This window comes from Anas platyrhynchos, chromosome 11 (genome assembly GCF_047663525.1).
Source record: "Anas platyrhynchos isolate ZD024472 breed Pekin duck chromosome 11, IASCAAS_PekinDuck_T2T, whole genome shotgun sequence".
Classification (NCBI taxonomy): Eukaryota; Metazoa; Chordata; class Aves; order Anseriformes; family Anatidae; genus Anas; species Anas platyrhynchos.
The window spans coordinates 17695907-17723241 of record NC_092597.1 but is presented as its reverse complement, the minus strand read 5'-3'; the positions used below and the strand labels follow the sequence as shown (position 1 = coordinate 17723241).

At 42.2% G+C, this 27335-nt stretch overlaps 1 protein-coding gene across 1 annotated transcript in view; it reads left to right on the top strand.

Annotated features, from left to right (window-relative positions):
* Positions 1–27335, top strand: part of AGBL1 (AGBL carboxypeptidase 1) — a 447272-nt gene that overhangs the window by 364015 nt on the left and 55922 nt on the right. Inside the window, exon 23 of the transcript XR_011811890.1 lies at positions 7189–7307. The gene's annotated coding sequence lies outside the window, so the exon portion shown is untranslated. The remainder of the gene's footprint in view (positions 1–7188; positions 7308–27335) is intronic.

The following is a 27335-nucleotide window of genomic DNA, read 5'->3' as shown; positions in this document are numbered from 1 at the left end:
TTGTGAATGCGCAGCACATCGTGTGTAGCAGTAGTGCTTGTCTATGCAAAGGGAGTGGGTGAGGTGTGGGGCGAGGATTGTATTAATTTATTTTCCTATGAACATCACATTCAAGAGGGAGAAGCAGTGCCACATGGCAAACAAGCCTGGATTAAGCGCAGCCCTCAGAAAAGCTTCTATCCGGTTCCTGAAAACAGCTCTGGGTGTGTTGGTGGCTTAACATTAATTGGAGAGGGCTTGCGGTGGTCCCACCAGAGGCAGAGGGATGATTCAGTGAGTCCTGCAGACTGGAGCTGAACGCTCCAGGCTTTTGGGTTGTGCTCCAAGAGGCAGGATGCTCGGCCAGGACTAGCGGAGCAAAGACAAACACGGAACCTCGTTCCTCAAAGAAAATGAGTTTCTCACACGCAGCTTTTGAAACAAGAGCTGTGCAGGACAGAGCAGAGCCGAGAAGAGCTTTGTTCTCACCTTGTCTCCTCTGTGGAGATTAGCCTAAATCCCAAAGCCTCATCATGAGCACGCTGAGCCCTGCACCACAGTGAGCTGGGTCTGGATGGGCATGCTGGCTTGGAGCTATCCTCCGGTGCAAAAGAAGAGGTGTTTTTCTAACTAATCATCCAAAAATGAAATAGTGGGCCAGAGACATGGAGTCTGGGAACCCTCACATCCCCTTGAACACCTGTTTCTCATCAGACGGGACCCATGCTACCGACATGGGCTTCTTGGAGGTTCTTTGTGCCGGGGCTCGTTAGCACCACTAAATCACAGCCACAGCCCTGCCGCTCTCAAGCGGTCGTCTCTGACTCAGGATTTATCATTCCCATCCCCACCCCTTTCTGTTTGGCATTCTGGAGTTATTTATTTATATCAGGAGAGACAATTGCAGTGTTTCATGGGTGGGCGCAGCGGAATGCTAAGCAGGCAGGAGCGGGTCCCGCAGGTACCGCAGGATGAGGAGTTGATTTGGCCGCTTCTACGTGACTGATATTAAATATCACCATATGGAACTGAAGTCTTCCCCAGGAGTTTATCACTAATTCATCTAAGGGTGACTTTTGTTGTCAGTGTTAAAGTAACACTGGACTTTTCTTCCTCTTTTCTTTCTTTTTTTTTTTTTTTTTTGTCTGTGTTGCCACACTGTCTTCTATATCTTTTCTTTTCTTTTTGAAATGTCTATGAACTACTCAAGGCAAACAGAAATATTAATTAACCTGTTTAAAAATAACGTCTGCAGAAAGGATGCTCTTGCACCTGGATGTGTGAATGGAAAAAGTGTAATTTGGTCACAGGGGGAAAAATAGCGCTTCCTACCCTTCTCCTGTGAAATCGGTTGCTTAGCTATGAACCCTTATTCTTAGCAGAGATGGAGAATTTATTCCATGTAAACAGAATCATCTATCAACTGTTGTGTTTTTTTTTTCCCTGTTTGTAAAAGTATTTCTTCAGTTCATATCTGCCAGCTGGACTATTTAACTGGCAGCTTTATAGGAATCAATTCAAGCCTTTAACACATTGTGAAAGTTCTTCACCTTGACCCTTCACTTCTTACAGCAATTACTGGATTCCCAGACTGGTGTACACATGCTTATGATCCTGATGGAATGATGAGCATGCCTGACCAGGTATAATTAGCCAAACCTCCTTCTCAGGTCAGGATCCCATGGCATACATGGAAATGAAGGCTATTCCCTGTCACTCATGGCGATGACAGTCTCTCCCAATGTGGTCCCTCTCTTGCTCCCTCCCCAAACCCACCACCTTCAGGGTTATTTATTTCCAGAATCCCATTGTGCAGGGTACTGAGAAAACACAGAAGCAGAACTGATCTCTGAATGCTCACAGCCTAAATGTGTCCGTGATGCATCTGATTAGCCTTTAAAATCAAGAGCTGCCTCCTGCTTCAAAACTTGTAGATCTACCTCCTTCCTCTCTTGCCCTCCCAGCGACATGTTTATTTCTGATGCCCAGCCCGGCACATCTTCTTCTCTCTTCCACAGTTTTTTCTCTTCTGTGGGAGATACTCTTGCCACTGCTCCCTCCCTTTCTGAGGAAATCTCCCCAGGCATTGGAGCAGCAGCCGAGGGTTGGGAACTACAGCCAGGGTGAGCAGCTCCACTCGATGCTCATTCCTCTCGATTGCTGCGTGGCGTGAGAGTGATGAGGGAAAGATTGATGTAGTGGCGAGCACAGTTCAGGTTGCATGCCGCTCGCTCCCTGAGAGCCCATTAAAGGGAAGATTTAGATGCAGCAGTAGTTGTTGGGATGACTGGAGAGTTAATTCCACGTGGAGGACAATTAACAGCTCCCAGTGAAGCAGAACTGGCTGTGCAGTGAACGCTGTCATGCACAGGTTTTCTTTCCCTGCCCTTCGCAGCCTTTTACTTCACCCGAGCCACCTTGTCTCTCGCTGCCTTCTGCAAAACAAGGAGGTAGACGTCAGGCAGGGAAAGTGCCTGATGCTGTGCAGCACATCAGAGCCGAGCATCTGCTCCAGTTCTCCTTGCAAGACTGCTGATGCCTTGCCCCGAATACAGGCACGTTGGGTTAGGTGGGCCCCACTTGTCCACCATCTAACTGTGTGCAGAGAAGCAAGTCAAAAAAATATAATAATAATAATAATAATAATTAAAAAAAATGAAAATGGGAAATACAGCAGCCTGACCCACAACTTCCTTTAGCTATGTTCTTCCTCACTATCATGGACAAAGCTCTTTTGCTCCAGTGCTCAATGGCACGTAAAGAAATGTTGAGCCACCCAAGCCTGGCCATTGGCATGCCATGAAATAAGAAGATGGTTACACTTAGGGGTATTCAGTATCATCAGCTTCTAAGTGACAGTCTTTAAAGACTCATTCAGTTATGTTTCACACATTTTCACCATGGTATCAGCAATGCAGGCAGAACTGAGATCACTTATAGCACATTTACTTTTCCTACCTGAATGTAAAATGACTTTTTTTTTTACCCCCAGTAGAATAACTGAACTACCAGGGTTTGCAAGATTTGCTCTGGGGGCTCATTGCAGTCTCTTTCAAAAAGTTTTTGCCTTTATGTTACACATTCATGATGTAATTTAAGCTCCACTTCAACTTAGTTTTTGTCTAGGAACGTTTTTCAATTTCATTTCTGTTTTTCCTTAACTGTCAGAAATTTGATTCGAGACTGATAAAAACACCCAATGAGACTGTTATTAGAGAATTTTGCTACAGATTAGCAGTCATATGGAATCTGCTTTAAATTGTATTTTTTAATTAATTTTAAAGGGCAGATTTTTATATTGAATTTCAGTCACTGTAAGTCTACAAATTTACAACTAAAATTAAGGACATCTTTTTACACATTTTATTGTAAGAACTTGCATTATTTGGTCATCTTTCATGGTCATAGCTAATCCAAAGAGTTTGCAGGTTGTGAGCCACTGCTCTAACATACCAGCTGGAAAAAAACAAAAACTGGGACTTTCTACCTGATTTGCCTTGGCAGAGCTGCTGAAGCATACTAGTCTGCCTGTCCCAGCATTCACAGTATCTCTGTTTTCTTGACACTGTATTTTCCCTCAATGGTGTACTAGAGGAAAGTTGGTAACCCCAGGACAATTACACAGACTTGGATACAACCATCAGCCTAATTTATTTAAATATAACCACACTGCAAGTTCTCAATTTACATGAATGCATATTTGCAGTCCTTTCAAACCATTTGGGACAAAGAATAATTTGCCTCAGATGCTACTTTTCTTTGAAGGGACTGAGTTGGTGATTAATTTTTCTTCATAAACAAATTAATTGATTTACTTGTACATCTTCAAAAACTTCATTACATACTCAAAGAGTAAGAGTCATAGTTTCAGGGATGAAAGTCTGTGTCCTTCATATGCCTTTAACAGACTAAACCCTGATTAGGCGCAGAAGAGAAGAGGTGGACTTGTGATTTTTTTGTCTGAGAATGTGGTAATATAATTGAAAATGAAATTTCCATGGTTTAATGAATTTCTTCCTCTCGGTCAGTTTCTCGATTACTCAGTTGTCAGTTATGATAACCCATTTTCAGTTATGTGATCTCACTTTTTGTATTGAGCAATATTTTGGACCCGTCAAACTACCAGTAGCTAGCCAAGTAGCTACATAATCCTTATCTATTTACTCTAATCTCTTCAAATCTCCAACTCTTCAACATTCATCTTTCCTACCTGAAGACCCACTGTGGCTAATCTATACTCAGAGATGGAAATACCTGAGAGTATATTTTTATAAAATTTAATGTTACAGGATTTATGTCTTTCTATGACAATTTACCTCATCTTATAAGATGCTGTGTTGCAAACAAACATGATTAATACTAAACCAGATAGTTAATTCAAAAAAAGCCTGGAAATTAAGCCGTCAGCCACCAGTTTGTTCAACCATTACCCAAACCATGCTTGCCTTAAGATGTCCAATAGCAATTTGCACAGAACAGACACTGTCTTAATTCACTGACATTTAGGTTATTCTTGAGACCATTTTTTCTCTCCTTGTGACTAGGGTTAATATTCAGCTGAAATGTTCTGTTGCTTAGAAACCATCTTGTAATGCTGAATTCATTAATGCTTTTTCCAGTTTGCTCCCAGGAACCTTGTTAGATAGTGTTTCCCACTTTTATCCTAATTAACAGGTACCGAGTGAAAAAAAAAAAAAAGAGGGGGAAAGAAGAAAAAAAAAAAAAAAAGACAAGAAAATGTATTTGAGTAGAGACCATTTCTGCTTATCCTTTGCCAGTCTCTTTCCCTCAGTCTCTGAGGAAACTACGGGCTCTCTGACCTCAAGCTCCTAATTCTTTTTCAATAAATTACAGTATCCTTTGAGCAAAGCAAATGTAATTCTCAGAGTGGTCCTGACACTGCTGACAGTCAAGACAACTCTTTCCATGTACTGGGTGACTGGATTGTAAAGCGAACAGGTGTGCTCTTTCCCCAGAAGCAGGCTGAGTTCAGCGGATGATTTCAACCCCAGCTAGCTCTTCACCACATCTTGATGTTGTGTTTTTTTTTTTTGTTTGTTTTTCTTTGCCAGTACTTCACAAGGTAAAGGTGATGGTGATGTGATGTGCTGGAAAGGCAGGGCAGCATGCACAGGGCTAGCAGGCTGTAGAAGCCCAGCAGCTCTCAAATGGAGCCCCAGGGCAGAAGGGGCATGCCTGAAAGCTGGGCAAATGGTCCTGTCCCCTTCTCTGCTTAGCAGAACTCCTCCTGATCGGCTCTGAATCCATAAGCATCTCATCTCCTGCCATATAGACATGCTTTACGTGCCTCACGCTGCAGGGTGCTCGTTCCAGTTTTCTTCTGCTGATGGGTGCCCTGGAAGCTAAAGGAGAGCACGACCAAGCATATGTGCTGAGATTTGGGGTATTTTTGGACCAAGCTGCAATCTTGGTTGCATCAATAGGCAAGGCATTGATGTCATTAAACTGGTAGTGTCCTTTAACTACCTGCGTATTGTGATCGAAGGCTGGGAGCACTGAGGTTTTTGTAATGTTGACAAGTTTCTGCTTTCAGTTGGGCTTATTTCTTTAAGTTTTGCTGATCCAGAGTTTGTTGTTGTTACTGTTATTGTTTTCTCTTTTTTCTCTCCTTTCTCATTTATTTATTTATTTATTTATTTATTTATTTATTGCCTGTGCTGATCCTACAGCAGTATTTGCCCCAGATGTATTCCAAAATGCACTGGCTAGAAAAGGATATGATATCCTCCCTGATTTTTTTTTCTTTGACCCCAACAATTTAACAGAATTTCAGAAGCAAGATTATTTTCCAATTGAAAAAAAAGTGGATAGAGGGGGGGTTGGTTAATCTAAACTACAAGTGTTGATTACTGCTGCTCCTCCCATACCCCTTCTGCATGCAGAGTGCAAAAATGCCAAGGCAAAGGTGTTTCCATGGTGTTTTCCGCTTAGACCTATACAGTCAATATCCTGCCCTTATAATAGCACAGAGCATGTCAGTATGTGATTTTCAACGCAGATCTGCAAACTCAAAAGTGTTGAGAATATTAGCCAGAGACCTGAATAAAGCACTTACCTTATGGAGGCTCGTGCAAGCTTCTCATGCCCCCAAGATACCAATGACTCCACGCTGATGATAAAGAGCCTTGCTTTTTCCATGTTGAGTGTTCAGGCAGAACTGTTGATGTCACAGACATTTTATTTACTGCCAGCCCTGATTAGATCTACCAATACAATATTTAGCAGGCAGACACAGTATTAAGAGATCTTAAGTGGTCAGGTCCTATTAACAATTTGTCTTTGAAGTCGCCCTGTTAATTGCTTTGTTCTGCTTTAAGGGGCTGTTTCAAATTCTTTTAAAATTCTGTTAAATAGGAAAGACAATATGCTCTCCACTTTGTAAAAGCTAACAGCAGCATTCAGGTAAAATAAAGACAAATTCAAGGAAGTTATTTATGTGCCAAACTAAACTAGAGCCAGTTTTGGCAAATCATTCAACTTAGTTATTTTAATGGCAATCTGAGTAAAATGGTAAAGCTGAAAAGGCATCGGACTTTTTTTTATTCTTTTCTGATTGGGTTGAATTTCTTGAAGGAAAGTGGTTTTGGTTTGTTTCTTGAATAGTAAATACAGTATGGTCAATTTAGTTCAGATGTTTCATGAATGTAGGTCAATTCATTCCATCATTTTAGCTTAAGAAAATGAAAATTCTGAGATAAAAGCAATTATTTGGGGATATATACAGTTTTACTGAAGAAAAAAAAAAAAAGTTGAAAGAAACTTCCTTTTTAGCTCACTGAAAATCCTTCATTTGAAGCATGGCAATTTACAAGTTTACCTTTTGTTTATTGAAAAAGTTTTTAAAATATATACTTTGGATTAGCCTGTTCTAAATCTCTTTTCCGATCTTGCAGAACTGCAAGCAAAGCAAAAAATCACTTATTCATGCACCTCTGCTCATGAGGGAGTCTATCTCTGAAAGCTTTCCAGCATATTTTCATAGGTGCTAGAACTTCAGATTCAGATAGGATTCGGAGTGATGTCCAGCCAGCTAGATCTTTCTCTGTACTTTCTCAGGTTCACTATCAGTGACATTTCTCACTTTCTATCCTGTGCACTGCATTAGCATGCTCAAAGTGATCAGCAATCACAAGAAAAAGTGTACAGATGACAGATGTCTAATATATTGCTTCATGCCTCTTTCCACAGCCTCAAAACACGTTTTGCAAATGAGAGAGACAGGAAAAACAGGAGCCAGTAGCAGCTGTACGAATTTGAATCCGCCCCAAAGACCATTTAGATCTCCGGTTTCAGAGAATGGTGAGCAGGTAAGATGATGGGTGACCCTGTTCTAAATTCACTTGGGCCATGGGAAACAGCTCAGATTTAAGACAACCCCTGTCTCACTTGAACTAGAAGGTAAGGCATGCCCTGTCCCTGCACTGCTTTTCTCATCTAAGGGAAATGCAAAGGTGGAAAAAAGTGTGGCAGGAGAGATGGGCAGAACGGATGAGAACAAATCTGCTCCTTGGCATGGAGGGAGGAGATATGAGCCATCTGACTAAGCTGCTGGGTGGAGGCTAGGAAACACTGGCATTTTGGTTTGTCCTTTGTGACTGATATTAGAAGTCATGGTTAAATGAAGTGTGGCTGACTTGTGCGGTTTCTGTGGAAAGTTTCTGCTTAGGTGAAACAGAAGATGAAACATGAGTGATTAAATGCCAGGTTTTTTCAAGAGCTCCCCCTGACTTTCCAGCCTGGTGAGGACATTTCCAAGTGAGCAGCACTGAGAGTCTCATGAGAAAAGCTGGTCCTGTGAGGTGGCTGGGTCCCTTCTGCAGAACAACTAAGCGCTGGTTGAGCATTTATAGAGGGAAAAAAAAAAAAAAAAAAAAAAAAAAAAAAGCCAGTCCATAGGGAAAGAAGCTGATTTTGCGGCCTAAATGTTGCACTAGTCCCCAGGAGATGCAGATTTAAGGCCAATTTCTATTGCAGACTCTCTGAAGAGATATGAGCTAGTTGTTTGCCTAAGCTGCCTGTGTGTAACACTGGAAGAATAATACTTCCTATTACTCCTTTCCTGTCTTACTGAGATCATATTCCCTTCTGAGAAGGAAACATATATCAGTTGGTAGTGACATAAAGCTGAAACCAAGGAGCCTCAGTTGCAATCGATGCCTCTACACATTCATGTTATTGCATTCCTCTATGTCATTCTTTATTTCTTTTACATCACCCTTGCCACCATGGGGGGCCATAGTTCTTGGGATTGAGCTAGCAAGGTCAGGAAAAAAACAGTCTGGATCCCATCTCTCCTTTGTCCTTCTAAGTTTGCCATGTGATTTTCAAAGTTTCTGCTTACCTCTGAATCCTGATGGCAGCCTGTCCCTGGGACATTCTGCCTTCCTGATGAAGGATGTGAAAAACAGTTGTTATCATGTGTCTACCTCTGACATTCTGTTCCTTTTCCTGAGGTTGTAATAAACAAGTCTGAATTATTTGCCATACATTAAGCTTTTTTTTTCCTGCCTTTTTTTTTTTTTTTTTTTTTTTTTTTAAGAGAATATGCCAAAAGAAGGAAAGTGAGAGGTATCTTTTGTAGAACTTTGATAAGACCTGTGTGCCATGACTCAGGTGATTACCTAGGATCATTCATGATTATTCCTGGTACAAAACTTCATGCAGCCTTAATGACATGCTGAGACGATGAGCACCACCCCAAAAAGGCCCCTTTCTCTGCCCAGACAGCAAACAGGTTATTCCTGACACTTATTTCAGAAATAAAAGCACAAGCCCATTTAAAGTCTCCTTGAAAAAGTGAGCAGTGCCTTGTTTGACATCGCCAGCGGGTATTTGGATTGCTGCGACAGCACTGCTCCAACAGAGACTATTGAGTGATTCGTGCCTGTCCCTCTGCTTTATGTCACGGGGAGATTCACTGACCCAACTGCCCATTGTGGGCAAGAGCAAAAGGACAGTGCAGGAGATAGGAGGAACCCCAGAAGATGCATTGCATTTGGGTGGGCACCTCTTCAGCATTCAGCTTTTCCCCTGTACAATCCTCGAGCATTCACTGTGCTTAAAAACTGCACGTAGGAGAAAGAAGCAGGTTTTACGTGGCTACTGAGCCAGAATTGCATTCAAGGGGTGGAAGAAAGCCACGTTCCTGCAGTGCAAATGCTCGGTTCCTGATGACATTGCACAGGGCACAGAGTTTATGGCCTCCCTAATCCAAGTCCTTCTGTGAATTCCCCATCCCAGGTTCCTTCCCAATCCTGCTGCTCGCTCACCCTCTCCCTCCCCAGCCTAGGCTGGCCAGAGGGATGGTTCCTCCAAAGGCACAGATATGGCCAAGCAGATGCGTAGCCGATCACAGACAAATAAAAGGTGACTGGCAGCCTACTCCCTGCACAACAAATTAGAGGAACACAATCAGTGAGGGTTTGCTGGAGCTGCTATGTAATGAAGAGACTGAATGCATGCAGTATGAGCAATACTTGTCAGCAAGCTGCTGCATAAACCTAGCCAGCCATCTGCAGATGTGATAACCACCAGATCAAAAGCAAAGTAGCTTGCAGTGTTTTCAGTACCCAGATACTTGAGCCCTGTGCTAAACCCAGCACTTGTTGCATTTTATGTATTTTGAAGGCTAGCAGCAGAACTGGCCAGAAACCTGGTTTTCCCATTTAAAGCAGGCACAGTTCACTGCTGTGACAGAAGAGAGATGTGTATTTTCTGTTCCTGGTGTATCCTCTTACTCTGCCATCGACTCTGTTTGTTACCAGTACAATTCAGCGAGGGGTTGTGGTTGTGCTGCTCAGGGTTGGGGAGCTAAGCAGAATGACCTCGAGGAAATGGCTCTTTTTCTTTTAAGTCCTGACTGTGGGTTTTGGAGCTGTTTGCACGTGAGCTGTGGCACAGTGTTTGCTGAGCCAGGCCGTGTGAATTGTCCCATGCGGAGCTCCACCTCTGAATGCTCTTGTTCTGGTCTGTTTCTAATGATAATTGCTGTTGTATGTCTGGTGTTTGTGTCCCCGCGGAGACAGGTGAAATAAGACCAAGACTTAGTATGCACACCGTGCCTTACGTACGCGAGTGATTAATTTGGCCATCCACAACAGAGAACAATAATCCTGTCCCAAACAAAGCAATCAAAAATTGGTTTAGGCTACAGAAATTGCACTGTGGTAGCAAATCCATCAATAAAGGCAGCATTTGGACTTGGGGCTTTAACTGGCCCGGTGCCATCGTATGAACAGCCATGGAAAGAACCTTGTGTATAAATTGGGTGAGGAATTTTTAATTACTGATAGCTTCATTTTTGTTCGTCCATCCAAGGGAACTGAAAAGCCCATCCAGGCACGTACGTGCAAGTCCCCACATGGGGTCAGGCACACGCACTGCCTGCATTTCCCCTAGCATTTTCCAGCCAGTCCTGTTCTCAGCATTGCCACTTGCACAGCACATCGCCTCCCCCAGACATATACGATAAGTCCTTGTGATTAAATATTCCCCAGGCTTTCCATTTATACCTCGTGCTATAGATCTGCTGGACATTAGTGTGTGTATACATAGACATATATATTCGATTTATGGAAACTATAATAACCTTCAACGAGATAATCTCACCTGTCCCCAGAGTGTTAATCTTCATTTCCCACAGCCACTTTCTCTTAAATCTAACTAAAGGCTATTGGGGCTGGCAGGAGAACAATAGTGGCCTTCTCCTGCTCGGAGATAACAAGAGTGGAGCCCAGAAACTGAGAACGATGCCGCCAAGCCAAAGAATCCTGTATAAATTACACAGCCATCGTCAAGATTTCATGGAAGCTAATCCTATTTGTGTTTTGCTCTGTGTTTCTCGGTAGCCAGGCTCCTGCAGTAATTACACCTGGAACTTTTTCTTTCGTAAGCTGCTTTTTAAGAGTTCAGGGCCAAGGTCATGCTGCAGAGCTTCAGGTTAACCAAGCAGTGGCTTGAGATTCTGAGTGCAAAAGGTCTCATGTTTTGCTGTACACGAGTGCATTGGAATTATTATTTGAGTGGATTTGCAAGCAGTACAATATCATGGCTGAGTGTTCTGATAAGACTGAAAAGACACACTCAGAATATTTCGTTTTAGGAAACTAAAATTTGAATGTTTTAACTTGTTATCACGGTTCTTGTTTAAACCAGAGAAACTTGTCCATCCCCACAAGATGGAAACTCCATTTTCTAATGAGCCCAGGGGATGATTTCCCTTCCCCAGGATGCTGGGTGGACGAGAGGAGCATTCTTAGAGCACAAGTCAGGGCACCCGCTCCCAGATGCGCTCGTGATATTAAATCCGCTCTGCACTGTCATGACACCAGACAGACAGAGCCTTAGTGAAGCTTGTCTTAGGGTAAGAGCTGTCTTGACATATTTATGGAGTAACGTATGAAATGTTTTTAATTCCTGGCTGGAAAGGTGCTATTTAAGCCCTGTAACGTATGCTTGGTTTATATATGTTAAATAGGAGTCCAGTGAAAAGGAATCTCATTGATCCCACAAATAATTTATCATCAGGAATTAGAGAAGCTGGGAGTTTCTCACTTTAGAACTGTTGATTATAAAATAAACAGCAATTTTTATTGAGTAGCCATGGCTGTTCCCCTGTGCCTGAAGATACATTACTGACTACTGACTCTGCTCCAATCTCGCCGTGAAGCCAGTCAGTCAGCAGCATAAATCTTTCTTCTCCTCAGGTCACAGAACACTTCAGCTGCTTTTTTTGTTTTGTTTTGTTTTGTTTTGTTCCTTTTTCTTTTGCATTGTTTATAAACCTGCCAACATCTGAAGAAGGGACTTGTGTTTGTCCCAGAGGTCACGTATTGTACAACTCATTTACTGGTTCGGTAACAGACACTACAAGCTGTCTCGCCTTCAGTTTGCGCACTGGAACCACTTTCCTTTTGTAATTGAACCAGGCTCGTCCCCACGTGCGTGGTGAGACTTGTTAGGCACTGTGTCTTTGTCTGATCATGCTCTGGCAGTGCTGAAACAAATCAAGATATCTGGAAAAGCGGTTTGGGTCATATGGAACTGAGCACATCCCAGGAGATCGTTTTGCTCTGGAATTTCCACACCCAGCAAGCATGCCAGAGGTGATATTCAGTAGGAAAAGAGAGAAGGAAAAAAAAAAAAAAAGAAAGAGCTGTGCCACAATTTCTTTGTTTTTCAAAAAATTAGTATGGACAAAATGAGATAATGGGCCATACTGAGTTTCCTAAAGAGCTGATTTTACAAAATAAAATAAAGTAAGATAAAATTAAAAACAATAAACAAACAAACAAAAACAGAAATAAAACAAAACAGAATAAAACAAAATAAAACAAAAAATATAAAATAAAATAAAATAAAATAAAATAAAATAAAATAAAATAAAATAAAATAAAATAAAATAAAATAAAATAAAATAAAATAATAATATAAAAATTCCCCCGTAAATCACAGCAGGGCACATAGCCATTGAAGCATTTAGTCCTGGTTAGTCCCTTCAGCCCAGTGTAAAGCAATGCACATGGGGGTGGTTGTCATGAAACACCAGAATGACTTGCTGATGGATACAGGATGAAAGACCTGGAGTGGATAAGGAGCTTAACACAAGCCTGGGAAGGGTTTCTGGCCTTTATGCTACCTCAGGGACAAGTACTAAACCTAAAGAGGACTGAGAAAAGAAGAGAGGAAGGAGGGAAGGTGTTGTACAATGGCTTCAAAGTGCAAGAAAAGATGAGACTGGCCCTTTCTCAAGAGCTTAGAAGCAAAATTGGCTTCCTGGAGAGAGAACATAAGAAATCTGGCAACCTAAATATATTTAAAGGGCTTACAGCTCTCCAGGGAAAATTTTGAGGCTATTGAAGTGAAGAAAAAAAAAAATACAACATTTGCTAAGATTAAACAGGCTTTATTTATTTTTTTTTTTCCCAAGGAAAAAAAAAATTGACAAAGCAGACAAATGTTTGGCAGAAGACCCAGAGAGGAAAAAAAAACCCTGGCAGTAACAACAACAACATGATGTGGGAAATCTGGGTAGGGGAGAGGTCCAGGCTGCTTCCCCTTTGTCTTCCACAAAGGCTGTGAGAGGAAAGAGATATTAGTCCATGAAGAGTTTCCTAAAGAGCCAATGATGGAAAAAAAAAAAAAAAGAAAGAAAAAAAAAAGTTCTTGAAAAGCCAGAAGAGAGCCTTTCAAAGTAAGAGATTGAGAATTTAAGGCCGATGAGAACCCCTGCAGATTTAATGTTGACCTGGTGCACGGCAGTGAATGACCACTGCTGCCTCACCTCAGGCTGGGGCTTGCCGTTGGCAGCAGGCACGGTCACCGTGAGTGGCTCATGTGAGGAAATAACAGGTGCTGAATGGTTTTGACTTCTTTGATCCCTCATTTTGAAGCAATAGGCCGTGGAAATATTAGGCTGTGAAATGGTTCCTGCGCAGGGCCTCCATCCCTCTGTCCCTGCAGCAAGGCGCGTGCTGTTGAGATGAATCCATTTGTCTTGGTTCTCAGCATCTCCGCTCTTGCAGCCCACTGGTACAAGCTGGATGGCACAATTAGTGACATCCCAGCTGTTAATGTGGCAGCAGGTCGTTAGAGCCAGGGCTTGGGCTTTGCCCCAGGGACGAGCAAAAGTAGGGAGGAAGCAAAGTTGGTATTGAAACTGTCTGTAAAGCCTGGTGATATTTGTGAAGCAAATGGCAGGTCGCAGAGAGCTTCTATGTACTTAGATCGAGGTAAAGGTGAAAACCCTCCGTTCGTGTCAGTGCAATTATACCACTGGGTGAAAAGGAATATGCAGGCTTATGGGAGAAATGTCCTTGCATTTCCCTTGCTGGCTTGGTGTGAAGGGCCCTAACAGAAGGTCAATATTAACTTGCCTTGTTAATACTGTGAGCAGGGATGTCAAGCTTATCAGCATTTCCCTCCCACAAGTATGCAAGATGGATGTAGGTTCTCGGAGAGTATATTCCCCTAAGATCAATGACCTGGTTAAGGCTAATTACCACACACTCTTGCTCTAAATTAAAAAGGACCTTAGTAACTGAAAGCCCTGTATGATTAAGTGGCTCCAAAGATTAACTGTGATAAGAGTGGTACGGTGCTTCCAGGTTTCCGCTGTGCTACATATTTGTCATTCTTTGGACCCACCACATGGACCTTGGAGCTCTGTTTCAAAAGGTCTTCAAAGAGAATTAGCAATCATTTTTCAGTTGGGAGTGGACAGAACAAAGAATGCTTTTGAACACCAGCTTTGTCCAAGCAACAATATGAGTTGCTCTGACAGAATTTGGTCCCTTGGGGTGCTGGCAGGGCTAGTAAGCACGGTGCTGTCCTGCCAGCATCTGCCTTGAACTCATGTGCTGATCCCAGAGTAGCCTTTAGAAGATCTTTCTCCAGCCCCTGACTTCATGTGAATGCTGAAGGCACCAATGGCTTCTGTTTTATCTGCTGAGTAGGTACAGAATATAGCACCAAAGGGACACCCCGCTGCCTACCTTTGTGCTTTGGTCCTGCCTTAGAGGGGGGGTTTGTTGTAGAGGCAGTGGGTTTCCTCCCCTACTGCTCATCCTGTGCAAGGGGAAGAAAGAAATGACTACAGAGAAGCAAGGCTGGCAGCTCTTGGATGTGGTTCTGTACAATCCCTACAGTGGGGAAGATCACAGATTACAAACTGTCTAGTTTCAGAGCACAGACCAATCTAGATCAAGATATTCTCTCTGTCCATGGCTAGTAGTGGGCGCTTACAAATGAGTATAAGAAAAAGGAAAAGCAGAGAAAGAAAATTCCCTGCCAGCAGCCCTCCCCATTTTTCAGTAATCTGCAGTTTAAAGAGTCCCAGATTGGAGCTTGGATCCACTTCACTGTGTTTAATAAGCCCTTGATGTACTTTTCTTCCATGAATTTGTCTAATTGCTTTTTGAACCCATTTAGACTTTGGGCAATGAGCGCTACGGTTTGATTATGCTTTGTGTATGGAAAAGGACTTCCTTTTGTTTGCTTAAGTCTATGGCCTGATCAGTGTATTCGGTGCCTCTTATTTCTGCCTTATGAGAAACAGGGAATAATTGCTTGCAGTCACTTCCTCTGTACTATTTATGATTTTATATAACCATACGTACACCCCTTACTCATTTGTTTTCTAAGTTGATGAGCCCGTGGCTTTTGATTGCTCTGTGTACAGAGCCTGCTCCATGCCTGTTTGCTTGTGCTCGCCAGCCTTCTCTGTTCCCCTTGTATTTCTACAGATTTTTTTTCTAGAAAGCACAACCAGAGCAGTAGGGATGTAGGGCATTTATGTAGTGTTATAATGATGGTTTTTTGTTTGTTCTCTATTTCTTTCCTGATTATTACTGACATGCTCTGTATGCCTTTGACCTCTGCTGAGCATTGAATTGTCTTTTTTCAGAGAAATCTGTAGTGATTCCAAAATCTCTTTCCTAAGGGACGCCATGTAATTTGGAACCTGTTGCTGCGTATTTACCATTAAAATTATTTCCCTCATGTGCCTCACTTTACAGTTATCAACACTGAATATTCCTTCAACTGGAACTTAACCACCCACCTTGTAAAAAATTATCCTCAAAGTTGTTTGACACACATTTTAAATTGAGAGTGCTTCAGATCTGTTCCTCCTAAACTTCTGACCTCCTTCCTGGTGAACTCTGATAGAGGAGTTTATCCAGGTTTTGTGCTATAGCCTTTTCTTCCTTGAGCACCCATTGCATCCTGATCAGGACCTGCCAGTGTGAAATATCTGATGAGTTTCTCGTTTCTGATGTGGTTGAATTGTTACTTCAATTGCCTTTTGGGAGTTTTTTCTGAAAGTCTTTTTTTGCCCTACCATGTGATAAAATTTGCGTTGGAATTGGCCAAGTCTGTTCTCCTCTGGTTTCTTCTTTTTGGCCCAAGTATTGCTTTTCAGTGAGTGTCTTCTTCTTTAAGTATCTGCTGGTATCTTTCTTTTTTTTAAAAAAAAAAAAAAACTGCAGCTGAACCAAAGACAGATCTTTTGCCTGTGTTTTTTCCTTTTACTATTACGATACTATAAATTTTAGCGAGTATCTAATATGATCTTTTCAATAATTTTCATACCACAGGAAAATTTTTTACCCTCTTAGCTGTTGATTCTCTGCCTCATATTTTATGAAGTTTGCTTTCCTCAAGGTAAATGCTAATACTACTGTAGTGAAGAAGTTGTTTATTTGTTTCTCAGCCCTGCAAGACTGCTGGATTGATTTAAATTGTGTTCGCTGTTCACTATTACAGACTGATTCTTAAATATCTGTGTCTTAAATCCAGTCCTGTGCGCTGGTAACAACTGGATCAGAGGCTGTTTTTCTTCTTGAAGGATCTCAGAACTGTTTATTCAGCATTTCTATATTTATCAGGGTCAATATATAGACATGTATTAATGGAGATTGCAGAACTATTCCTGCCTGGAACATGATTTCTTCTCAGGATAAAACAGCCAGCTCAGGATAAATAACCAGCTTAGAATACAAGCAGCGTGAGATCTCCTCTGGGGCATTTTGAGGTGTATTTTGGTTTGGTTTGGTTTTTGTGTTTGTGTTTGTTTTTTTGGTGTTTGTGTTTGTTTGTGTTTTTGTTGTTTTTTTCACTTGTTTGTTTTCATTCACAAGGCTGAGTTTCCAGAAGTAGATATGCATATTGCATATCTCCATGCTGTGTACCTACCACAGTTCACATGCAGGAGGCCAGATTTTCACATTGCTAATGTCCAGCTTTTTCAAAAAATAGAAGTGGTAGCATGTTTTAAGACACTCAGAAAATCACTGGCCACTTCTGAGCATGTGCAGTTACATTGTCCATGTTTTTCTTTTCTGCCTTCCTCAAGAATTTCTCACAATTCTCCTACTCTATAAATGGTATTTAAAAAATCCCTAAATACACCCGCCTTGTGTCAACTATACCAGCTCTTTCTAATAGTTGGCGCTATTATTTGTAGCAATAAATAATGCTTGGAACGTCGAAGACAATAAATCGGTATGAGAATAGCCTGAACCCAGTAGCAAATTATCACAGGCAAACTTAGAAATCTGTAGAGACTTACACATTTTACTTGAGCTCAAACTCAAATGTTTAATATGTGGGCCCTCTGCATGGGATCAGCTGGAAAGCAGAAGCTTTCTCTGTAACCCTTTCATAAATCCATTCCTTTATTTTTAGTAGCAGCTTGAACTGCCAACAGTTATCTGTCATGTCTGGCCTGTCTGGTCTTCTTCATTGTCATATCAAAGCGCTCAAATTAAATAATATACTGGCATCATGTTTTTGCAAGAGGATTTTGATAAGCACTAAAGGGAAAGTCTGATAGCTCTGCTATCCTGGAAGGAGAGATGAAGATGCTCATTATGTACTGGAATTAGCTCTTCCAGCATGTTTCCAAGAACAGCTGCTCTTGATGTCTGTCCTATCCCTAAATTTCTGTAGCATTCAGTGAAAGCCTCTTCCTTCTGCACTGGAGTGCTACCAACTATTAGGTGATGAGTCCTCATGCAGACACCCTGCAGCACTGTCCGCTCTTGTATTCCTGCTATCTCCTTCCGTGCAGGGAGCCAAGCAAGAAAAACAGGGAGATATTTTATGCTATTGACAAATGGGGATGAGATTCAGGTGGCTGAGCTTCTTTTCACTTGCCTTGAGGAGGTTTGATCCTTCATTTCTGGTGCTGAGAGTTTTAGCATATCATCTGCTACCTTTTGCTCCCTGCTCCAAGGTCAGACCCCCTAAAGAGAGGATTTCTGTTAATTGTCATAGAAAAGAAGGGACTTGAAGGCAACTGTCAAGAAATTAAAAGGCTGGAAATACAGAGCAAATACAGAGTTCCCAGTCTGTGCTTTACCTGTTCCTGGACTCTGAAAGGGCAGGGGAAGTGGTGTATAGAACCGCACAAAACATAATTGTTTTCATTTTTTTCTTTTCAAGTGAAATGTTATGATCAGGGTGCAGGGTGATCTACAAGACAAGTTGGCAGAGGATTTGGGCCAAAGATAATTTGGGCTTGCTGCCACAGAAATACTGGAACCAGATAGACAGAGACATAAAAATGTTCTGCATGCAGGTTGAAAACTAAGTACAATGTTTTTATTCTGTCTGCCTTAGCCTGGCAAGATGCTGGGATAATAAGAGGTGGGTAAGCATTGTTTCTGCTATTGATACAGCATGATTACTTTTTCTAAGAATGTGTCTCCTTGGAGAAGATGTATAAAATTGACAAAGGCAATCTAACCATTCCCAGCAAAGGGCTGCAAAATTATGGGCTGCAATCGAAAAGGTGACGTAGCAGGAATGCAGTGAGATCAGCTCTGGCAGAGACTTATGATTTCCCACCAGCTGAATTCTCACAGTAGTGAGGGAGCAGGACAGGAGGAGTGTAGAGATGCCTAGGAAGATAGAGCAGCTATTTATGCACTAATACATTAATAATCAACAATGATGCGAAATGAAATGGAAAGCTCACATGACAGTTTAATAGGATTTTGGTAACATCTGACACACTTATGAAGTTTTGCATGAATCCGAGAAGGACTCCAACAAATTCCTTTTCCAATTTTAATGGAAGTTAAACAGATTTGCTTAAATCTTAGGGCAGATTTATTAAATATTATGTAGATTTTTATAAACCCACTGGAGATTCAATAACAGTTATTTTTGAGTTAGCAAATCTTTCCTTGTGCTTGTTAGAGATCTTGGTAGATTAAATAAGGAGCCAGGTCTAGCAAATGTTGAAATCTAATATTTAGAGTCAGACTGAATAAACCATGGGCGTATTTTGCAATGACGTGTTCAAGATTTAACAAATACTGTCTCGTCTCAAGAAAATAAATGTTAAATAAGGATGAAGATAATAAGGTTCAGCAAGACGAGCTCCATTTACAAATCTTTTATGTATTTAATAAATACATTTATTAAATGATGCGCAGTGCTCTTTGGAGATTGTATCAATGTAAGAAATTAATCTCTGCTACAACAGAGTCAGACTAGTTCCAAATTTATTAAATGTTCTTGAAATTTAAAGAGTCTACATCAAGCTTCGTGTGTATCTGGAAAGTTCTGTAAAGCATTCATAAGACCTGGCAGGCAGTGGCAGCCTTGGGGTTAAGATGTCTCTTCATCTTCCTTGATTATGCTTCACCCTGGGAAAGTAACATATGAAGGAAGGAAGAGAAAGTCAATTTGAGATGAAAATATGTCTAATACTAAAGCTGTGTGGGAGAGAAACTTCTGGAGATACTTGTGGAGGATAGAGAAGCTTATATCCAGAAGTAGGAGGGAAGATGAAGTTGATATATGTTATGGTAGCTGTAAGTTTGTACAGATCTAGCACACTGGAACAGAGGCCAGCAAGATATAGGGTACTGAATATTGAGTATCGCTTTTTAGTATCAGGGAAAAGCTATACCCTGCAGATTGCAGTGGGCCAACCCCTTAGCTGCGGTGCAGGTGGAGTATCAGGGCAAATGTATGCTTGTCATTTGTCTTCTGCTCTTTACCTATGATTCCTGGCCAGCTCATCTTTTGGCTTCCTTGCTGAGACTAACAGAGAGGTGATGAGTTGTTCTGGTTGTTTTATAGTGCAGATTTCTGCGTCCTGGGAGCTGGATCGAGGCTGTTTGGCAGACAGCACGGCAGAGTAAAAATTTTAGTGATGTTTTTTTCTAGGGAAATGTCTTGAGTTCCACTTCACAGAGGTAGCTTAAGAAGAGTGTAAATTAAATGTGTAAGGGCACCAAAAATACAAACCACATCATTTGCAATGAGCTCCCTGCACTGACATTCAGGCTTTCTTGGAGACTGGAGGAGATCACCTTGTAGCTTGACAGTGGCATCACCCATTTCACAAGCGACTCAAGTGGTGCAGTGTTGGGAGTCTGTTTCAGCTGATTCCTTACCTGTCCCCACACCCTGCATCAGGATGTATAGTGTGCCCACAGCAAGGCTCAGCACTTCCCAGTCCTGCTCAGTGTCTGTCTCGCAGCACAGGTGCTGTTCCTGAGTATTGCACAAGAGGGGGTTTCTGGCAGAGCACGTCTAATCCTTGCTGCCTGCAGCCCATCTTGAGAGTCCCTGACGATCTCTCAGAGGGGGTGACAAAGCAAGGGGACCTCAGCAGGGCAGGGGGAGTCCACCCGTAATGCAAACTTAATACAAGAGGGCATATTTACCTCTGTCTGCTGCTGTTTCAGAGCAGATCAGCTAAAGAGATTTCCCAACAGCAGAAAAAGCATCTCTCAGAGGAGATAATAATCTTAATTGAAATCAGAAAACCTTCAAGTATCTTTGTGCGTACAGTAATAGCACGACATTTAGAATCACAGCGGGATTAATAATGGCGAGCATTGTTCTGCTCCTTGTGGTTGGTTTTGTTTGGGGCGGGGGGGATGAGTTGTGCTGCTGTTGTACTGGTCCCCTGGGGGAGCTTCTGCCAGGCTCCCTCCTCCCAGACCCTCGCTGCAGGAGAAGGTGGTGCGGCATCTGGTTTGCCGTTCAGTGGAGGAATGAGTAGAGATCACGCTGTAACCCCTGGCATGATGGAAATGAAGCTATTTAGCATTCTGCCATGCCACACAGGAAGAAAAGTAAAAGCGCAAGAAAGCTAAGCAGAGATTCAGCTCACACTAACCTTTGCAGGAACAATTATAAAATGCAAATACTACGGACATTTCCTTAACAAAGCAAATCTATCCATTATCTGCCTCTGTTCTTTTATCAAGCATCTGTTTAAAGAGAAAATTCTTCTCTATTTCTTTTTTTTTTTTTTTTTCCTCCCACGCTCTGTGATGTTAATGCAAGTTGTCCATCAGATTCCTCACTGTGCCACCATGCCAAAGTAAGCGGACTCCCAAATGCTTATTGTGTCACATCAGATAACTATGATAGCACTGCTGGGCATCTTCTCGCATTGAGCAGCCTTTTACAGCATGAAGGTTTATGGCAGGTGAGAACTCCACATTTTACAGAGGGAACAGAGAGAAAAACCACGCTTTTTGCCAGAGCTACTCCCACGTATTGGCAGGGAGCCACCAACCAGATTAACCCATACCCACTCAAAGACCGAGACGTGCTAAAGAAACGATCATTGCTTGAGACAACTGCTTTTATTTTTTAACTAAAATTGCCTTGGACCTCTATCAGCTCTGGCTTCAGCATCACCTGCCCGTGATCACTTCTCCCTTGGCCAGGGTCCAAGGGCAGCTCAGTCCCATCCAGTTCAGAGCTTGAGAAAGTAAAAAAAAAAAAAAACCTGGGATACCAAGAAAGAAGCCAAGAAAACACACACACAAACAAGGCAAAAGCCTTGAAAAAATAAAAAATAAATAAATAAAAGCAGCATACAGCTGGAAAAAGCCTCCCCAATCCAGACAGCTGTTTTTCTTCTCGCGGTTAAACCTGCTTCATTCGTCACAGTGTGGACAATCTTGACACCGTGCCCCTCCTGCTATAAAAACCAGGACTCCCTTGACCGAGCCAGAGGAGCCGGTTCTCTCTCTGTTTTCAGGGATGTGACTCTGCCAGGCGGTTACGCAGCAGGTGTCAGCAGTGACGCGTAAAAGCAGACAAGAGTGTCTCAGTACTCCCTGCCTGCTGGCCCTTCTCTTTCTTTGTCATTTACATGATGTGCAAATTACCAGAGTATTTTGCTGCTTTCAACAGGATTTTGAAAATAGATCATCCAAAATTAAGGGCGCTTTTCTCCCCTTCTGATTGACATTGAGCTGCTTCCATATCTCAGGGGTGGGAAATAAAATTTAAATGAGGCTCAACGTTTATTAGGAAATTTTCTTTAAAATGCTGCAACATTCTTGCTTCTAAGATCTATTTCCTTGCAGCAATCAGTTTTAAGAGTCTCTATTTAATTCAGGTGACGGGTCCAGTGGAGTGAGACATGGGTAAATCTAAGACTTAAAGTTAGAATAAAAGAGAAATTGAATGGAATTGGGTTTTACACTCTGCTTTTCACACTGGGCGCATTGTTATTCACATTTATCACCATCTATAAAAGATGCAAGAGGAAGAGGAAAAAAGCAGGAAATGAAATGCCAAAAAAATAACTGTCTTTATATGATGAGCAGCTGAAGAAAGCCAGAGAATTCAGACTTAAAAGGGCACCCTGAGATAAGGCCCTGAGTGTTGGATTTGTTAAAAGGAGAGAGGAGCTGGAAGACATGAAGTGAGATGTGGAAATTTACAAAACTGTAAGCAGTGAGAACTCAGCTATTCCTAACTCACTTAATCTGCAGACCCAATTATCTTTCCCCCATCAAAAAGTCCTCCCCAACAAGTAAAAAGCCCAGAAAACAGCCCACCGTGACAGTCCCTCCACATTTTTCTGCTAGTGTTTAATAGCCAAGAGCTCTGCTGAGATTTCCCAGCACTAAGAATCCATTACTTTTAACTCAATATGCCACAGTACTTTTATGAGTATGCTAACTAGCACTGTAAATAATTGAAAATAAGTGATACTTGTTAAAATAAATGAACAAAGTGTATTTTGTAATGCAGTATCTTTGATTTTTTTTATTGTGTTTGATTGCTAATTTGTAGAATTCTGCACTTCCGAATACATCTCTTAGTCATTAGTGGAACTTGTTCTGATCTGCTTCATGAATAGAAATAACTGCACGGTTTGGATATCAATAAAGTAAGGGAATGCATGCCTACGGGGTATGTCAGTTAAAGAAGAGGAAGGGACAGGAGTTGCTGTAGTTTTGTAGTTCAGGAATTTAACTTGCTTGCTTCTCATCCTCCTAAAACTGGATGGCTTTACAGGTGGGAGCAAGAGGAGAAAGAGAGGTTGGGAAACCTTCAAGAAATCTGAGATATTTCTTCCTCATAGGATAACAATTTGTTTTAGACTCAGATCTCTGTGGTTTTATTTTTGGTGGTGGGATTAAAATGGAAGAGCCATGCTATGAGTGCATTCTTTTGAAGGAAGCAGCAGACTGAGTTGTTTCTTCCCTGTGTTGGTGAACACCAACAGCACTCCCACATCTCAGGAGACACCACGGTGAATGAGACCAGGTTGGTCTTATGACCCATGTTAGTTGAAAGATAGCAAACAATATCAACTGAGTCAAATATATTATACCAGGAACCAATTTACGGCTGCACCAGCAACCACCCTGGAGGCTGAGAAACCACTCAGCACCCTCATCCAGCAAGCACCATGCTACGATAAGCAGCTCCTGGCCAGGATCTGTATATATGGACTCAGTGAGCTAGGGTGCTTTTTTCTGCCTCCGCTTTTATTCAGTGTCCATTGCTGCTCACTTTGAATGTGCTCATGCCTTCCTTCTGTTTTAAAAGCTGCTTTTTATATTAGTACCTTATCCAGTACTGCTGGTATCAAACAGAGATGTTTCCTCTCCTATACAAATACGGACATCACATTCAGTGCAGACCTCAGCAGAGCATCATATCCATTTTCCTGCCCCAGGGCAGGACAAACTGTCCTCATGTCATCCCTGGCAGATGTTTGTCCCATTTAAATACTACCAGAGATGGGGATTTCAACTGTATCCCTGGTGCTTTGTTCTCTTCTTCACTTGAAAGCTTCTCCTGATATCTATTCTGAGTCTTTCCTGCTGCAATTTATTCCTATTTCTACTTATCCTACTACCTCTGAAAGCAGAGGACAGATTATAGCTTTTCTAAGTGCCTTTTTTATGTTATTCAAAACTTAAGTTCCCCACTGAATTTTCTCTTCTCTCAACTGAACAATCCCAGGCTGTTCAGTCTTTGCTTGCAGGTCATGTTTCAGAGACATTTGATTTTCCTGCTTTCCTTTGGTCTCTCTCCAATCTCTCTGCCTGTCCCTTGAAGTGTGCATTAAAACCTTATGCTGATTGCCTAGGAAAGCCTCCAATGCACCAGGTTTTGTTGCTGCTTAAAAGAGAGCGAAGTCATATCTCACGGCCTAAGAGTTCTATTACAGGCTCCCACATCTCACGCAAGCAGGCATAATGAAACCGTCTCAGCAGAAGTTGGTCTGGCCACCTTCAGCTGCTCACTGTTTGGACAGAATAAGAGTTGGCTGCACTCAACCAAGCCAAATTCCTAGCTAGTTTGAGCAAAAAAAATGCTATTAAGGACTCCAGGATTTGACCCTGAATCCTAAATCACAGAAGTGACCTCAAGGTGTACCAGAAAACAGTCTATTACCTAAACTGTCTCCTCTGCATTTTTTTAATACAAGAACCTTTCAAAGTGAAAGAAGTCTAGCAGCGTGTCAAATATTTTTCACTATGTATGAATTTCTATGAGCCATATGGAAAGGAAGGGGGGTGAGGCACCACATTTCCATACAAAACCTCTTCCCCATGATAATAAGGATTCAAAATTCCATTTGCAGGCAGGATCTAAAAGGTTAAACGTGCTGGCGGAGCTGCCAGTGTCACCCCCCAGCTTCTCCCCAAAACAGCTCATTTTTTCAACAAAGCCAATTATCTGAAAATGACAGGAAATGATTAGTCATGTTAATTAAAAATAATTTTCTTTCCCACTCCTAAAAAGGTCAGATCGTCAGCTGTATGGAAAATTGAGCCTTCATGCACTTTCATTTGATTTCCCATTCAAAGTCTAATTAGTTACAATTTGTTGTTAAAAGAGATCTTTTTTTTTGATAAAGCTCACATTTTTTATCCTCTCCCTCGTCATTATCGGGTTGATATTATTATTTTGCTATACGTGTACATGTTCTCATCTTGCTTAGTCCAGAAAATACAGAACAAAAGCTCACCCAGACAGGTGCATTTTGAGGCTTTTGTGTGCACAACGCCTTGCACACGGGCAGAAGCCTCTGTGATGTCCTTCAGCCTGGGATTTCTGCAGCTTGAGCTGCACCAAAGAAGCTTTTTGTGGTTCAGAGACTGGGAGAAATCAGGGCCTGTCAGACATTCAGCATCGCTCTCCTTGTTGTGAACTTCTGGAGAGGTTAGAAGATGATACTAGGAAGCAGAGCTCTTCCCCAGCCTTTTGGGGAAAATACAAATGTTGTCCTAGTCCTTGCTGGGTTTCCCATTTTTCACCATTGAGGAACAACATTAAGCAGAACTGGTAGAGCTGAGGCACTCGTTGAGGTTACTGCCGGGTGTCTGCCTGCTGCCGTGACACAGCACTTCCAGCCTCCCGTTAATTGTCAGCATCTTCCAGCCTCCTGTTAATTGTCAGCAGCTTGTCTCAGTGATGGCAGCCACGTGGTTCCATCCAACAGGCTTTCGCTGGCACATTTGCTCAGTCAGCAGGGGTCTAAGTGCATCATCCGCAGGCGGCTTCCCCGTTGTTACATTCCCTTATCCCTCCGGCACTAACACTCTTACTGGCCAGTGCCAGGGCTGGTTTAACCAAGAGGTGTCAGCCTTCCTTTAGGCAATGAAAATAGGGTGGTCCCATCCCTGTCCCTACTGGGACATTGTCACTCATGGTTGTCACTGTTCCTGAAGATACCAGACCAGGACCCCCATGTCTACATGCATGGAAAAGGTTCGTTGACATTTCTTGGGTAGGGAATTTCCTAGGCTGCCTGACTGGCTCTGCCATTTGCTCATTCAGTCTATAAACTTACTCATCCTGCACTCAATAAGCTTTGGCATCTGCATTCAAGACACAGGACCTGGCCTTTCCCATGGTTTCTGTGATAAAGAGACAGGGAATGGGTCCAGTGGAAAACACGTGTTCTTCTTTCTTCCATGGAGGATTTTCCTGAGTTCTCTCTCACGTTTTTTTCCCCATCCTCTTCAAGGCAAATAAGTCACACAACTGGCAACTCATACATGGAAAGTAGCACGCTGAAAAATGAGCACTCACAATTTGTTTATGTACAAGCTCTGCACAAGAGAGGCAACGCTGATAGGATTGAACAGCTACAACATTCAGCTGTAAAACACTGAGACACCCTCTATGCATAGCATAGAGACTACCCAACAGGCTGTGATAGTGATAAATACCATCTCGGGAAGCTTCTGGATGGGAGAATTGATTAATGTAATGACTTCCAGTCTGGTCCTGGCTCATACTGGAATCAGCGCTCTGTCCCTCTCCAGTTGCCTTGAGGCAACTCTCTCCTAAAGAAAATTGCTTTTTCTTTTAATGAGAATTTGTGCTTCCACATCTCCTCCCACCTCCTGTGGGTGCGGCAAACCTGGGGAACAAATAGGAGTGTTATTACTGAAAATAACAGCTTAGAAGGGCTTCAGACTAACTCCCAGTGTCTTAATAGAGCCCGTCAACATGGAAAGACCATTGAGTAGCACCAGTCAAATGAGAAACCACTTAGCAGCGCAGCAGTGTGGGAGATTAAAATGCCTCTTTGCAGAATATAAAGGTCAGTGAGGCAGCAAACTCCTTAAAGGGGAAGACAATACATTTCACGCACGAAGGACCCAGCCTGGAAAGATGTGTGTCAGCCATGTGAGTCAATAATCCCTTCTGAAGGAAGATGCATTTATAGACACCATTTGGGGACTTAACAGCATGTGAAGGTAACGGCAGCCCTGTGGCTGGCCACAGGCTCCCCAGCTGGGACGAAAATCCTCAGAGACAGGGAGCTGTGCCCATTTTTCTGCTCCCTGCTACAACACCTGCTCTCCAGGTGTGAGAGAGCAGCTCATGCCATAAAGCACCAACACACCCTGCTCTGCTCTCATTTCCACAGCCAGACTTAGCCACCTCATGAAATCACACAACTGAGCCTGTGTGCTGACGTCCATACCGACAGATTTTAAATCCCACTTGTCATCCAGCTGTTTGAGTGAGTCTCTGCAGCAATGGCCTCATTGTGCTCCACGAGTCTACCTCGCTCAGCTAATTGGAGTGCTGTTGAGCTCACCTCAGTCCAAACACATCCCTCTCCTGCCTATTGAGGCTTCCTTTCTATTCTACCCAATTGGCAAAAAAATAATTGTAAAAACCATAAAAGGAGCATTAGGGAGACAGGAGTTTTGAAGTTGTGCCAGGCAGCGGTAGCGTGTGTAAGGAAGAATGAGCTGAGTACACTTGATGTACCCACAAATAAACACACGGAGGCAAAGAGAGGTTGAGAGTGTCTGCAGAGGTGAATTCTCCTCTCCTTAGTGACCCTGTGAATCCAAACCAACACTGCTAGTAGTAAGTCACAACACTGATTGTAGTAAGTCAGAGCAGGATCTAGCCTCCTGCCTCTGTTTTCCAGTTCCATTTGCTATGCATATTATTGATGGTGATGATGGTAATGATGATGATGATGATGATGATGACAATAATAATAATAATAATAATAATAATAATAATAATAATAATAATAATAATAATAATAATAATAATAATAATAAATATCCAGC